The 15,487-nt window shown below is 35.8% G+C and overlaps 1 non-coding gene across 1 annotated transcript; it reads right to left on the bottom strand.

Moving 5' to 3' along the window:
* Positions 1-3,579: 3,579 nt before the first annotated feature.
* Positions 3,580-3,686, bottom strand: LOC128579220 (U6 spliceosomal RNA). The gene has a single exon (XR_008378091.1). It is a non-coding gene; the product is annotated as a U6 spliceosomal RNA (small nuclear RNA).
* Between the last annotated feature and the right edge of the window lie 11,801 nt (positions 3,687-15,487).

Raw genomic sequence — 15,487 nt, 5'->3', positions numbered from 1 at the left:
CAGATCCTCTAGCTGTCGTTCTGGGTTAAGTGCTGTGAAATAACAGCTCACAGAAACTGACAAGTCCTGCTCTCGAGTAATTTTCTCCCTCCACTTCCCAAGTAGCTAGAAATGCAGGTGCCCAACAAAATTCCAGGATTTTTTTGTTGTAGTTTGGCCAGGACCAGGTTCAAACTCACTACCTTCGTTATAAGGGTTCCACGCCCTAAACATTGATAAATGGGCAACACTCATGGGATGCTATTTTGAGGAAAATTTGACACCTACCCCATAGCATCCATTTGAGAGAAGCTTACAAATTTTCTACAGCCTGGCTACAGCCTCAATTTGGTCATAGTGTCACAGATATTAAACATGTCTAATTTCTTGAACCATCAAGATAATTATGGTCATTTTAGATGATAAAAATGTTCGTAGTTTCCTCTGCATGGGTGTGTGTATAGGTATTTGGAAGATACAGTTCCCATTTGTGGCCCAGGCTAGTCTTTCTTTGCCTTAGCCTAGATCATACCAACATCAAACACCAGATTCACCTGCCTGAGAATCCCATGTGGTTATGACTGCCTGTCACAGTGTCTAGATAATTTTTCAATTTTTAATGGAAACAGGGTCTGACTCTTCCTCAGTCTGTTCTCAGCACCTCCCCTTTTCAAGAAATCCATGCATCTCAGACTTCCAGAGGGCTAGGATTATAGATGTGAGCCACAAATTTTGGTCATTTTCTCTTTCTTTGTTTCCATCCCTCCCATCTTTCACATCTCCATCAATTTATCCTTCCTTCCTCCAAATCTCTCTCTCATTCCCTTGCTCCATTCTTTTCTTTCCTTTGTCACTTTATTTCCACCATCTCTCTCTTCTAAACTTAAGGAAAACTTCTGTTGTAACAAACAAAGTAAATGTACAAGTGATTCCTGAATGTGTAGTCTGGAACTGTATACTTAAAATGGGTAAATAGTGTGGTGTGGCAACTATATCTGAATAGAATGGTTATTTTTTAATCTAAGGGGTTTTATCTCTGATGATTATTGAGAAAATCCTTCAACAAAACATAAGCATAAATGAGGTCCATAGTTCACACCTATGATCCCAGGAATTTAAGAGGCTGAGGAAGAAATATCACTGTTAGCTAACAGGTTTCAGACCAGACTGAGTAACATAGTTAGACCCAACTTTTCCAAGAAACGAGTGCAAAATTTCCTCAGCAGTGTTGTCATGGGCCTGTACTGTCTGCTACTGAGAAGGATAATGTCCGGCAAATCACTTCAGGCCAGCATCATGCATTTTCTGGAGCTATATTTGTAAAAATGTATTTTTTCTTCTTTTTCATTTATTTATTTATTTTTTTTTTTGTAGAGTCAGTCTTAGTGTTTTGCATTCAGTTGAGAGATTTGGCATTGCACAGCTCACAGAAACCTACAACTCCTAGGCTGAGGCAATTCTCTTGCTTTAGACTCTCAAGTAGCTGCGAATACATGCGCCTGACACAATGCTTGTCTATATTTTTCTTGCAATCTGGCCAGGGACAGTATTTAAAACCTGCCAACCTTGGTATATGGGGCTGGCTCCCTACATATCGAACCACCAGCATCGACCAACCAATGTATTTTGGGGGGACAAAAGGGGAAGTGCAGTGTCAAATGTATAAGAGATATACAGTATAGATGCAGGAAAAGTCCAGTAGCATACAAAATATTTATGCATGTATTCCGAATGGAATTTATTACCAGGCTTCCTTGTTTATCTCAATATGGGTAAATTCACAATTACAACACACTACATTAATAGAATCAATAAGAGAAAACACATTCCGACCTCATCAGACACATAGAAGTGTTTTGACACAGGCAACGTATCTTGTGGATAAAATATTTTAAAAATCTTAGATGAGAAGATAACCTCTTCAGGACTACTAAAAGGATTTATAAATACTTGAATACATATAACATCGTATATTCACATAAAGGAATATTTTTTCAATAATGAAAATGAATGAAGTGTGCATTTATGTTACTATATGAATGAACCTTAAAATCCTTATGATAAGGGAAAACGAGGGGAGGAGAAAAGATGTTTGGCTGCCTGGAGCCAGCTTTCCACAGAGGCTCCCATCCAGAATGAGAGTTAAAGAACAAAGTTTAGCAAGTAAGCTTATGCTTTGCAGCTGAGGCAAGAGAGAAAGTTGAAGTGTACACATCTATCCTGCTTAGGTGATTTTCAACCCCAAGGAAACAAATAATAGGTACAAAATCCATTGCCAAGTAGTTGGAATCCCTCCCCTGTGCAAATAACACAATATACTTTCTATAATCAAGAAAATGGAGTTCAGACCTTTTGCTACTTTAAACCATGAGAGAGAACATCTAAAAACCAGAGCTCCTTCCCCAGAGAGGACAAACAAATGTGCCATTGTACTCTCTCACCAGGCATAACACTGAAGATAGACTTTACCCGCAAGTCTAAACTCCCAGCAATCCCCTCCACTCTCACCCAAGGTCTGGAGCCGATCCCACATGAATTACAGGCTCTTGGGCATTTCTTGAACAAGGATGGATGGGCTTGGGTTGATCCATTTCTGTGCTGGTTTTGTGGCATGTAAGTAGAGTGGTAACTGTGGAGTAAGGGAGACATATGAAAGAGGCAGAAGCAGTTACCCATGCACAGTGCAATAGAGGCCGTGGTAGGAACAATACGGTTCACACCACTGGTGACATTTAATTTTATTTTTTAATTAAGTCTTTTGTACATAGATCATAAATAAATTTATGCCCATTTCAGTGTATTGATTACTTGTACAGATTTGAGTGCTTAAATCATACTAATCAGCATAGCTTTCATCTCATTTACCCTTTTATAGCATTAGAACATTGTTGGTTCTACACATGATAGAACCAACTTGTACTTGCAATGTGGTCCATAGTTATGGTTCCCCTACTATCCTTGCCAGCCTTTTCTTAGCCCTCCCCCTACCCATCCCTCCATCATAGCCTAAAGTTGTGTTTCACTTTTAATATGTAAGTGTGAATTATTATAAATTGGTTTCACAGTAGTGCTGAGTACATTGGATACATTTTTTTTCCACTCCTGAGATACTTTGCTAAGAAGAATATTTTCCAGCTCCATCCATGTAAACATAAAGGAGGTAAAGTCTCCATTTTTTACTGCTGCATAATATTCCATGATATTCATATACCACAATTTATTAATTCATTCATGGGTCGATGGGCCCTTGGGATTCTTCCATGACTTGGCAATTATGAATTGAGCTGCAGTGAACAATATGGTGCAAATATGTTTATTGCCAAATGATTATTGGTCCTTTTGATATACACCTAATAGAGGAATTGCAGAATTTTTTTCTTCTATCATCTAGTCTGAAGACACATCTCCTAAGCACTTTGTCTTTACTTCTGATACCGTACCAGATCTCACCTCTCTTCTGTTAATCTAGTATTCTCTACTTACTTAGATGATACATATTTTATTTTCCAGCATATGTGTGCCTTTTAAATTTCAAAATCAATGCATATTCAGAACACAAAATTGGGGCAAAATAATTGACCCTTGTTATTTTTTTTTTTTTTTAATATGGAACGCTTCACGAATTTGCATGTCATCCTATAATAGGGGCCATGCTAATCTTCTCTGTATCGTTCCAATTTTAGTATATGTGCTGCCGAAGCGAGCACTGACCCTTGTTCTTAGTAGGCAGGGAGGTATAAAGGAGTCCTGGTATTTATGTGCACCCCATGAAAGGGTGCCATGCTTTCACAACACCACTGTTCGAGGACTGGGGCAAAGGAAGATACCACAAATATGGCAACACTGTGGTGGCCTGGGTGATCTCACTCAGCCACATCTAATGTGGGACCTCAGTGGAGTGTTATCTTATAGCCTCTACTATTCACCTGTGAGGAGGCTCCACAGCTACTGGTGCCACCTGAGAGACCTCGAGTGAGGTGAATGCTAGTGAAAATGATGCTTTTAGACTTCAGTGAACTGTCTACCACAGACTGAGTCATTCTGTGCATTTCCCAGACCCTGTGGACTTTCTCTATCAATGTACATGTTCTTCATTTCATGGACCACCCCTGACATATGTCTTAAAGCTTGGGCTTTCCCTGCCACAGAGGATGTGTGAAAAACACCAGGAAATGTAGACTGAGCAGAGCTGCAGTGTAAAAGGCTCATAGAGCATCTCCCTCTATCTTGCCTGGTCAAACTCATGAAATAGGATTCAAGCATTTCACTCATGAGCTCATCCCTGTCATAAGCAAGCAGCAGAGGTTCCAACACAGCAAAAAAGAGACTAAGAATGAGAATGAGTCAGCATAAAAACTCTAATAACATTAAAAATTAGGCTACCCTGACACATTCAAAGGAACACAATAGCACTGTAGGAATGAACTCCAAATATAAAGGTATTGTTGAAATTTCAGATATTGAATTTATATTATAGATAACCAATAAGATGAATGGGATTGAAGAGAAGGTAGAAAACCAACACAAATTAATAAAAAAAATTCAAAAATCAGAACATGAATGAAAACTCAATGAATCATTTAGAGAATTTCAAAATACAGAAGAAATCTTTAACAATGCATGAGATCAAACAAATCATAGGAAGACACAAATAACCCCATCATAATTGGGTAAAAGACATAGATATATTTACTCAATAAAAGATAGATAAATGGCCATTAATCATGGAAAAATAGACAACATGACTAATAATCAGGAAGTTCAAATTAAAACCAGAATGGGGTACTTCTTTATCCCTGTCACACGGGTCATTCACATAAAATCAAAAAACAATAGATGCTGGTGCAGTTCCAGTGAAAAGGAAAATACACTATTGGTGGGAATGTAAAGTAGCAGAAGTGCTATGAAAATCAGCATGGAGATTCCTCAGGGGACTACAGGACTAATGGTAGACAATTGGATCCAGCAATCTCACTAATGGATATTTATACAAAGGATAAGAAGTCATTGTATCAAAATAATACACACACCCAAATGTTTATTGTAGTACAACTGACAATTGCAAAGCTATGGTACCAATCTATGTGCCCACTAACTGATGAATAGTTAAAAAAATGTACTATGTATTTATAATGAATTAATACGTAAACATAAAAAGAAATAAAATTATGTTTTTTTCCAGCAACTTTTATGGAATTGGAGACCATTTTCCTAATTCAAGTATTTTAGAAGTAGAAAAAGAAATACCACATGTTCTCATTTATAAGTGGGATCTAAAAGAAGGGTATTTAAGCTTATAAAGAGATGTAATGGACACTGGAAACTAAGAGGAACACCTTGGAAAGGGTATGACAAATACTAATCTACCTAGTACCTGCAACATACACTATTTCAGTGATGGGTACACTGAGACCCATGACTGCAGCATGACGCAAGTCAACCATGTAACAAAAAATGTTATGTAACACTCATATTTTTTTGAAAAACAATAAAAGAAAATTAAAAAATAAAATGGTGCAAAATAAAGAATATAAAGGAGAAATTTAATGTTTTCTTTTGCTCACCAAAAGTTACTATTAAATTTGGGACATTTTATTTCAAATTTATTGTTATTCATATCTAGAATCGTAATTTTCACTATTTTTCCATCAACTTCTATTTTTTTTGTTAATTTTATTTTTATAAATAACACATCCCTTTCCAATCTAAAGATAATGATTACTTTAATATTTCTCTTAGAATTTAAAATTTTACAACGCTGTCATTCCTGAAAGTCCCTCCCACTTTATGGTATAATGTGATGTAGGAGATAAAAATAACTAAGAAAATGCCATGAAACCTACGTTGAACAGTTTGATGAGAATATTTCAGATCATATATGAAACCAGCACATTGTACCCCTTGATTGCACAAATGTACCCAGCTATGATTTAACAATAAAAATAAGTAAATAAATAAATAAAACTAAAATAAAATAAAATTTGACATTGTTGAAAGTATCAATTGCTCCATACAAAATTTATTGCATAATCTAGCCCTGCCCCACTAATTTATGGCCCTTCATTTTGCAAAGACTAAATTCAGGATGTCAGGCATGCTACCTTCTCTTGTCGTCAAAGTGGGTGTGCTTAAAAATTTACAGCACTCTTCTCCCCCAACCCTGTATATGACTAAGTGGTTGTCACAACTCCAGCTCCAGAAGGTTATTTTCCTGTGATCAAATGAATACATGTGAAGAAACCTATTTTCAGAATCTTTATTCATATTGAAAGCATTTTAGTTGTCTTTTTTGGGAATATTTTTGTCCCTTAATCTGTCTGCATTTTGCAAGTCAGCTATGGTAGTTTTATAAAAGATTTTACGGTGTTTTTGGTCTAGAAAGTCTTATCATTTTAAAGACACTATTTATTCTTTTCTATGATGAAAAATTAATATGTATACCTTGTAGAAAATCTGGAAGATATTAAAACAAAACAAGAATTAAAATTACACATAATCACCACCTGCAGATGAACAAGCAGCGCAAGGAATTTGATGTATATCATTGCAATGCATGTTTATTGCTCACACATAAACATAAGTATTTTTATGAATAACATATCATAAAGATGTGTTACATTTTTTCTTACATAAAGATGGCATATTGTGTATATTGTTCCTTGCATTTAACTACTATGTTAAAAATACATTTCTTGTTATCTATTTCTACAACATCATGTACAATGAATAGATGCATATTATTTACAGTAGGAAATTATAAATATCTGGTTCTCTCTATCTGTAGCTTTTTAATTCATACAACAAATATTTACTGAGAGCACATACTATATGTCAGACAGTATGGAAGACACTGGAAATGCATGAAAAAATAAAACAGGCAAAGACCTTGACTTCATAGAGCTTCTATTCCAGTATGTGTGCATGTGTTATGGAGTGCGTGTATACAATTTTAATCTCATGAACAAGTTATATAGTATAAAGGTGCTAAGTGCTATTGGACAAAATAAAAGAGAATAAAGGCAGGAGTAATAATTGGATTTGGTCATGTTTGATGAAAAACATCTGTGTGGAGATTATGGAGAAGAATAGCCAAATTGGAAAAAGAAGCAGTGCAAAAGCCCTACTAACAGAAAGGTAAACATGCCACTGAAACTGAAATTAGTGATCAGCAAGAGTGTGGGCAGTAAATAGGACATGGATTGAGAGAGTTAACCAAGGTCTACATCTTGTAAACCCTTGTTAAATTAGTAATTTTATTTTGAGTAAAATGAGAAGATAGTTGTCTCTGGCTTGGATGAGGTTGTTAGCAGTGCAGGCAATTATTATGGTGGGATTCTGAACATATTTTGAAGGGCAGCCAAAGGAATTCCTGCCAGATTCTATGAATACACATTTACATTAATATATTTATTACTCAGATTATAGCATCTTTTATGTACTCTAAAAAATTATTTTCCTGTGTATAACCTAAGAATATGGGAATGGGGGAGATGCAGGTGAGGGTGGGGGGAGGATGGGCAGAGGGAGGGTGATTGGTGGGATTAGACCTATGATGCATCTTACATGGGTACATGTGAATTTATTAAATGTTGCATATAAATGTCTTAACACAATAACTAAGAAAATTCCAGGAAGGCTACGTTAACCAGTTGATGAAAATATGTCAAATGGTATGTAAAACCAGTGTATGGTGCCTCATGTTCACATCAATGTACACAGCTATGATTTAATTAAAAAAAAAAAGAAAAAAGAATTATTTTCCTGTGATCTGTCATATTCTGATAGTGGTATGTTCAATCTTCAATGCAATGGAATGCACTTGGGTTTTGGTTAGTATTTTTCTTTTCTTTTTTTCTTTCTATACTTCTTTACTATTTAAATTTATGAAACTTTTACCTTTGTATATTTTGATGTCAGTATAGAATGTGAAACCTTATAATTGTTCATTTTTCCACAATAAGTATCTTTTATTAATATAAGTCATTCATTTAATTCACACAATGTTGTGCCTGATTTATGAGCTTATGGTTTGCTGATTTGTTCGTATATTGCTGCCCATTGATGTGTGTGTATGTGTGTGTGTGTCTGTGTGTGTGTATGTGTTTGGCACTTTTATGTTTGTTTTCATTACGTCTGTTTTAAACTCATCACAAGATAAAAGAAATGAAAGCCTGAGAATATTTGCCTTTCAATAAGAAATTTAATAAGTTTTCATTGATCATCACTAATGTTATCTTTGATTTTGCTGCTTCTACTGTCTTATAAGCTTTTTAATTATTTTTTTAAATTTTCAGTTAGAGTTTGTCCCTTAGCTTTACTGAGTTACAATTGACAAATGAAAATTGTACATACTTAGGTATGCAATATGGTGATTTATGTATACATAGTGAAATGATTGCCACTATCAAAATAATCACCTAATTTTTGTGAAAATATTTACTATCTACTCCCTTAGTAAATGTATTTTATTCAATTATTATTATTATTATGTTGCAGTTTTTGGCCAGGACTGGGTTTGAACCCATGACCTCTGTATATGGGGCCAGCACCCTACTCATTGAGCCATAGGCACCGCTTTCTCTTAGTAAATTTAAAGTATATTGTTTTCTTACCTAGACTTAATATAAAATTTTCTTATCATTATTTTCTGCACTTATTTAAATGAAAGATACTGTGCCTTTAATTCTATAGTAGTTATCTCAAAGCTTTTCAAAACATTCTCAAATTTATATCGAATTTTCTACCAATGTAAAAATAACTTAATGATGATTTTATTATTTTTGTTTAATTCTATTTTTTCTATGATAGAAAAACAATTAACCAGTTTTGGTCAGTCCTTTCTTCAATACTGCAGTATTTTGTTTTTCATTGATTATTACCTGTTTCTATAGAAAGCATCTCTTTCAAAGAAAAAAAGCCATCAAATTTATAATCATATTTAGAACAATTATTTCTACTCAGTTCTATATTTAATTGAATACCATGCTTAATGCTCATTCCCTTCTAGAGGTAAGTCCCCCATGATTTGGTTTATCAATAATTCATTTTTTATTCATTTTTCAAATTTTCAGAAATAATTTTTCTGAATAAATTATTTGAATGTCTGATTATGTCACTCTTCCACTTAGATCTCTCCACTTGTTTCCAACTAAGCTCTTACTCCCTCTACCTCTGACTTTATCCCTTACCACTTTGTTTTTTAATCCATCTCAGCCACATAGACACTTAGATTTCGTCAAATGCACCAGGGAAGCTTCTTCCTTTTGGCTTTTTCTCTGTTATCTGTTTTTTTCACTGATGTTCCCTAGGGCTGTGCATAGCTTCTTTCCTCACTTGCCCTCTGGTTTCTGCTGAGAGAAAACTTACCAGAGAATTCTTCCTTTTAATTCTGTATAAAACAGCAATCTTCCATCATCTAGTCTAATAAACTTGAATGCTATTGCTCTGGTTTACCTTTCTTTTTAGCACTTATATCACTTGGCACAGTCTGCTTATCAATTGTCTACATATCTCCCTCCACTGGAAGTAGAGTTCATAACAGCTTGTCATCTTAGCCAAGATATTAGCATTATGTATAATAGTATCTGAGATATGATAATCTCTTAAAAAAGAGGGTAAGACTGAGTAAGGAGAAAGTCTCAATAAAAAATAATAAGGTAATAAATGCTCAGCTATATTTTTTGAAGAAAATAATAAATAAACTCATTTCCATTGCCTTCAAACAGGAGTCATAACTTGATTTAGAGGTAGAATTTTGTCATAATTCTTTTGAGAAATCCTTGGCAGTCTTGCAGCTTTCCCTCATCCAATCACTTGGGTGGTGTGTTGGTTTTATTAGTTTGCTCAAATCCTATGACACTGATAAGTTCCAATTGTCTGTGGTTCATACAAAACAGTGAACATATAGGTATGATGTTCCAAGCTCCACAGAATCTCTCCATGTTCCTCTATCACATTCTTAATGAACACGTGGTAAGGTGGATTTTGTTTCTTGTTTTTACTTACTTCAAAAATGTCTTATTCTTTCCCAGGAGTAATAATGCTGACTAACACTCTATAAATAACATTAAATTGATTTTATCCTTCTAGCTAGTACAGATTCCTTTAAGACTATGATAGGTAAATAATATGTGTGCCTCATTAAAAGTGCTCATGACAGTTGTCCACTTTTTCTGTATTCCATTGTTCATTTCAAGGGGAAAATAGAGAGAGGTGGGGTGTCTTATAATTTTATTAGGTCATATTATGTGATTTCTTGCAGACTATTTAACTATTTAACCTTCAGAATTTTCATTTGTAAAATGGGAAAAAGAGTACATATTTTTTCATGTGTTGATACTTTTTTTATTGTTAAATCCTAGCTGTGTACATTAGTACAATCAAGTGCTACAATGTGCTGGTTTCATATACAATCTGAAATATTCTCATCAAACTGTTCAAAGTAGCCTTCATGGCATTTTCCTAGTTATTGTATGTAGACATTTGTATTCTGCATTTAGTTAGTTTTGCCTGTACCCATTCTAAGATGCACCGTAGGTGTGGCCCCATTGCCCTCCCTCCACTATAACCTCCCCTTTCCCTTCCCCTTCCTTGGCCCTTTCCCCATAGTCTTGTGCTATAGTTGGGTTATAGCTTTCATGTGAAAACTATAAATTAGCTTCATAGTAGGGCTGATACTTTTTCTTCCATTCCTGAGATACATTGCTAAGAACAATGTATTAAGTCTTGGGCGGCGTCTGTGGTTCGGTAAGGCGCCGGCCTCATATACCGAGGGTGGTGGGTTCAAACCCGGCCCTGGCCAAACCGCAACCAAAAAATAGCCGAGTGTTGTGGCGGGCGCCTGTAGTCCCAGCTAGTAGGGAGGCTGAAGCAAGAGAATCGCTTAAGCCCAGGATTTGGAGGTTGCTGTGAGCTTTGTGTGGCCAGGGCACTCTACCGAGGGCCATAAAGTGAGACTCTGTCTCTACAAAAAAAAAAAAAAAGAAAGATGTATTAAGTCTTTTGTACATAGATCATAGATATATTTATGCCAATTTCAGTGTGTTGATTATTTGTACAAATTGGAGTGCTTACATCATACTAGTCAACATAGCTTTCACCTCACCCAATTATAGTGTTAGGATATTTGTTTTCTACACTTGATAGATCCAACTTGTACTTGCAATGTGCTCCATAGTTGTCGTCTCCATGCTATCTCCTATTACCCCTCCCACCTCCTCCCCATCTGTCCCCCTTTCCCTTCCCTCCTTCATCATAGACTAAAGTTGTGTTTTATTTTTCATATGCAAGTTTTTTTTTTATTATAAATTGGTTTTCACAGCAGTACTGAGTACATTGGATACTTTCTTTTTTCCATTCCTGAAATACTGTAATAAGAAGTTTTCCAGTTCCATCCATGTAAACATAAAAGAGACAAAGTCTCCATTTTTTTACTGCCTCATAGTATTCCATGGTATACATATGCTGCAATTTATTAATCCTTTCATGGGTTGATGGGCACTTGGGTTTCTTCCATGACTTGGCAATTATGAATTGAGCTGCAATGAAAAATCTGGTGCTAATTATTTTTATTTCCAAATGATTTTTTGTCCTTTGGATATACACCAAGGAGAAGAATTGCAGGATCAAAGGGCAGGTCTACATTTACATTTCTGAGTGTTCTCCAAACTTCCTTCCAAAAGGAACATAGTAGCTTGCATTCCCACCAGCAGTGCAGAAGTGTTCCCTTTTCTCCACAGCCATGCCAACATCTATTGTTTTGGGATTTCGTGATGTGGGCTACTCTTACTGGACTTAGATGGTATCTCAGAATAGTTTTAGTTTGCATTTCTCTGATGATAAAAGATCATGAGCATTTATTCATGTGTCTATAGACCATGCTTCTGTCTTCTTCAGAGAAGCTTCTGTTCATGTCTCTTGGCCACAATGAAATGGGATCCCTTGTTTTGTATTTAGTAATAATTTTGAGTTTTCTGTGGATTCTGGTTATTAGACCTTTGTCGGTAGTATAACTTGGAAAAATCCTCTCCCATTCTGAGGGCTGTCTATTTGCTTTACTTATTGTGTTCTTGGCAGTTCAGAAGCTTTTTAATTTGATCAGATCCCAGTAATATACACTTAAATACACTTAAATATTACAACAGAAGTAACAGAATCGAAGTGTTTATTTTCATATTCAGCTCATAGAACCTTTAGTGTCTTGTCTATTATTGGTTCTTATTCCTAGAGCAATTAGTGTGTCATGAACTTAGTCGCTGTAATAAATCTTATATCGATGAGTAGGACAATGTCAGAATGTTCTAATTTACCTGTAGTGTGTTCAAATACTGTGCAGAAATTTTTTCTTTAGAGAAATTATATAATTTTCTGGAGAAAATGAATTGCTCACACAGAGATAATTAGCATTACATTTTAAGGTGGATACTTGCAGCACATGAATTCAGAAAAATAGCAACAGTAGGTGGTTATGAAATTTTACAGTAGTAGATTTTGAATCACAGTTAATTTTAGCACTATGGTTTACTATTTAATGCTTACATTTCTTACCACTGTGAATGGTGCCATGAATAGCCTATAAATGTGTGCATAAGTTTTTTTTGTTTTTTTGTTTTTTAACATACCCTTCCTGGCATTTTCTTAGTTATTGTGTTAAGACACTTATATTCTAAATTTAGTGAGTTTCACATGTACTCATGTAAGATGCACTGTAGGTGTGGTCCCACATATTACCCTCGCTCCACTCATCTTCCCTTCTTCTCTTTTCCCTTTCCCCATATTCTTAGGCTATAATTGGGTTATAGCTTAAATTAGTTTCATAGTTGGGCTGAGTACATTGGATACTTAAAGCATACCACTTTTTCTAAACAAGGTAATGTGGAGTGGAATTGTTGCTATTGCTATATTCTAGAAGAGAAAACATGGGGTAATTTAAATATTCTGCCAGTGAATATTGTCTTTAATTTGCCATGTTTCAAACTCATTGAAAGAATTATATTAAGGAAAGCTGTGGTCATCTTCTACCAACACTGGTATAGGCTGTGCCAGCAGCTTGTATTCAAAGACAAATGTAACATTAAGATTCCGTCCTCTGGGATAGCACTCAAGGGAGCCTGAGGGAGAATGGAAAAGAAGTATCCTCTGGACAATCTCAAATGTGAAACTATGCCAAGGATCCACTCTTTTAACCCTACAGAAAAGGCAAGGAGAGAGAGATTTTATCCTCTTAAACATTTTAGATCTGTTATTAAGTGTAAAGTAGAAATTAAGATTTAACTGAACTTTGGAGAACTTGTCAGTATCCACTTTCCTCAGCCCCATTTAGCTTCTGGAAATGGTTTTTATAATGAATTGGCTAAATCTAATGCAGTTCTTATACAAATACTGACAAGAGATGTTAGGATAACTATGTTAACACCCTTCAATTGAGGTTTAAATTAAAATGAATCTTATCCAATTTTTGAGCCTGGCATGTTCATCAAGCTATTTCTCTCTTTAAACAGAAAGAGTTCCTTAGCCTATGACACCGCAATGTCTAGGTAAGAAGAGATCCTCCTGCCTCAGCCTCAGGAGTCTCTGAAACTAAAGATCAAGGCCACAACCCTTGACAACCTTTTTCAAATTTGGTGTAAACCGGATGTGTGCATGGAGCTGAGGGTAACTTGCTGTTGATCAGCCTGTTTCCATCCCATGAGCCAAGGCGATCACCCATCTTGACCTCCCAGAGCAACCAAATCTTGTAGTTATGTGTGGCAAAATAATTGAGATCTACTAATGGGCTTTTGAGGGGCATTATGGAGTGTCCAATCTTCATACCCCAGGAACACATGGGGATTATGTCAGGACTGTTTTGCATATCTGTGGTGTTAGATATCACCACAGTTATGTCCACATCTCTTCTTTGCTTGTCAATTTCATTTAGGATTGTGCATTGAATGTGTGGTCCAAAATAACTCTTCAACTTCCTATGTGTATAATAAGCCAAAATTTTGGACACACCAGCCCAGAGTTCAGGAATGTTGCACTTTCTAAATAGACTGATATTTCCCATCATCAGTATTAATAACTGTAGGTATGGAGTACACTAGTGGACACATTTCCTAACCAGATTTTGATAGAGGACCTTCAATAAGACACCTACCATCCAAAACAAGCCTATGCTAGAGAAGAAAAAAAAAATCTCAGTAAAAGTAGACCCAAGAATTGTGTGGTGTACCTGTCAGGTCTTGTGAAATCTCTCTCTGATCTTTGGGTTTTGTTCTTCACCTGTAACAACCCAGGGCAGCACTAGGTATAAAACATACTCTTCCACTTGCTTACAAATTCATGATATAAAAAGGAAAGGGTTGATAAATCCTTTGGCTGGATATACAAAAATAAACTTTGGAAAGCAAGAATTTAGTGTGGAGAATAACACCCCACTATTTTTTAACAGTTTGAACCCAACGGCAAAACGGGATGGCCACTACACAGGTTTAGCAGGTATAAGTTTAAGCATAAACATAGTAAGCTACAGCCAAACCTATTGTGATATCATCCACGGTGACCATGTAGTGATTTCATCCTTTATTGTCCTGGTATCTAGGCTTCTGGTCCAAAAAACTAAGTGATCTTTTCTGCTTACCTCAGCTGGTATCCTTCAAGGATTTGAACCAGGACACTTCTTAGCCCTCCATCATCAGACAAAGATGTGATATCCCATTTGTACCTTATTGCTTCTATTGATGGTTGAGGTTACTAGCAGTAGGCTGAGAGAACTGTTAAGATTTTGTATAGCATTGTGACTTCGGCTGCATCTCAGCTGACATAACTTCATGGAGTCACGTAAGTAGGATGCTATTTGTTTTTTGCTTATTTATTTTCTTTCTTAGTGACAGAATTTGGTTTGTCACCCTAGGTCGTGTCCCCTGGAATCACAGCTCACAGTAAGCTTCTACTCCTAAACTTAGGTGATTCATTAGCTTCAGCCTCCTGAGTAACTGGGAATATAGGAGTCCACCACAATACCTGGCTTATTATTTTATTTTATTATTATTTTTTTTTTGCATTTTGGTCAGGGCTGGGTTCTAACTCACAACCCTCATTATATGGAGCTAGTGACCTACCCATTTGGCCACAGGAAATGCCCCTGGAACACTATTTCAAGGAACAGTTTGATGCCTACCCCAAAACATCCCTTTAAGAGAAGCTTACAATTTTACTATGTCTTGCCTCAATTTGGTCATAGTTTCACAGGTCTTAAGCAGATCTAAATTGCTTGAAACATCAAGGTAATTCTGGTCTTTTTAGATGATAAAAATCTATGTTGGTTGGTTTTTGGTTTGTCTGTGCATATGTGTGTGTATGCATATTATTGAGATATGGTTTCTGTATGTGGCCAAGGCTCATTTTTCATGTCCTCAGCCTAGATCATAGAAAACTCAAACTCCAGGATTCAGAAAATCCTCCCGCCTGGAACTCCCATGTGGCTAGGACTACAGTTGCCTGTTGCAATGTCTAGATTATTTTTACT

Source organism: Nycticebus coucang, chromosome Y (assembly GCF_027406575.1).
Source record: "Nycticebus coucang isolate mNycCou1 chromosome Y, mNycCou1.pri, whole genome shotgun sequence".
Taxonomy (NCBI): Eukaryota; Metazoa; Chordata; class Mammalia; order Primates; family Lorisidae; genus Nycticebus; species Nycticebus coucang.
Note: the sequence above shows the minus strand (reverse complement) of the source record. Positions and strands in the feature narration are given on the sequence as shown.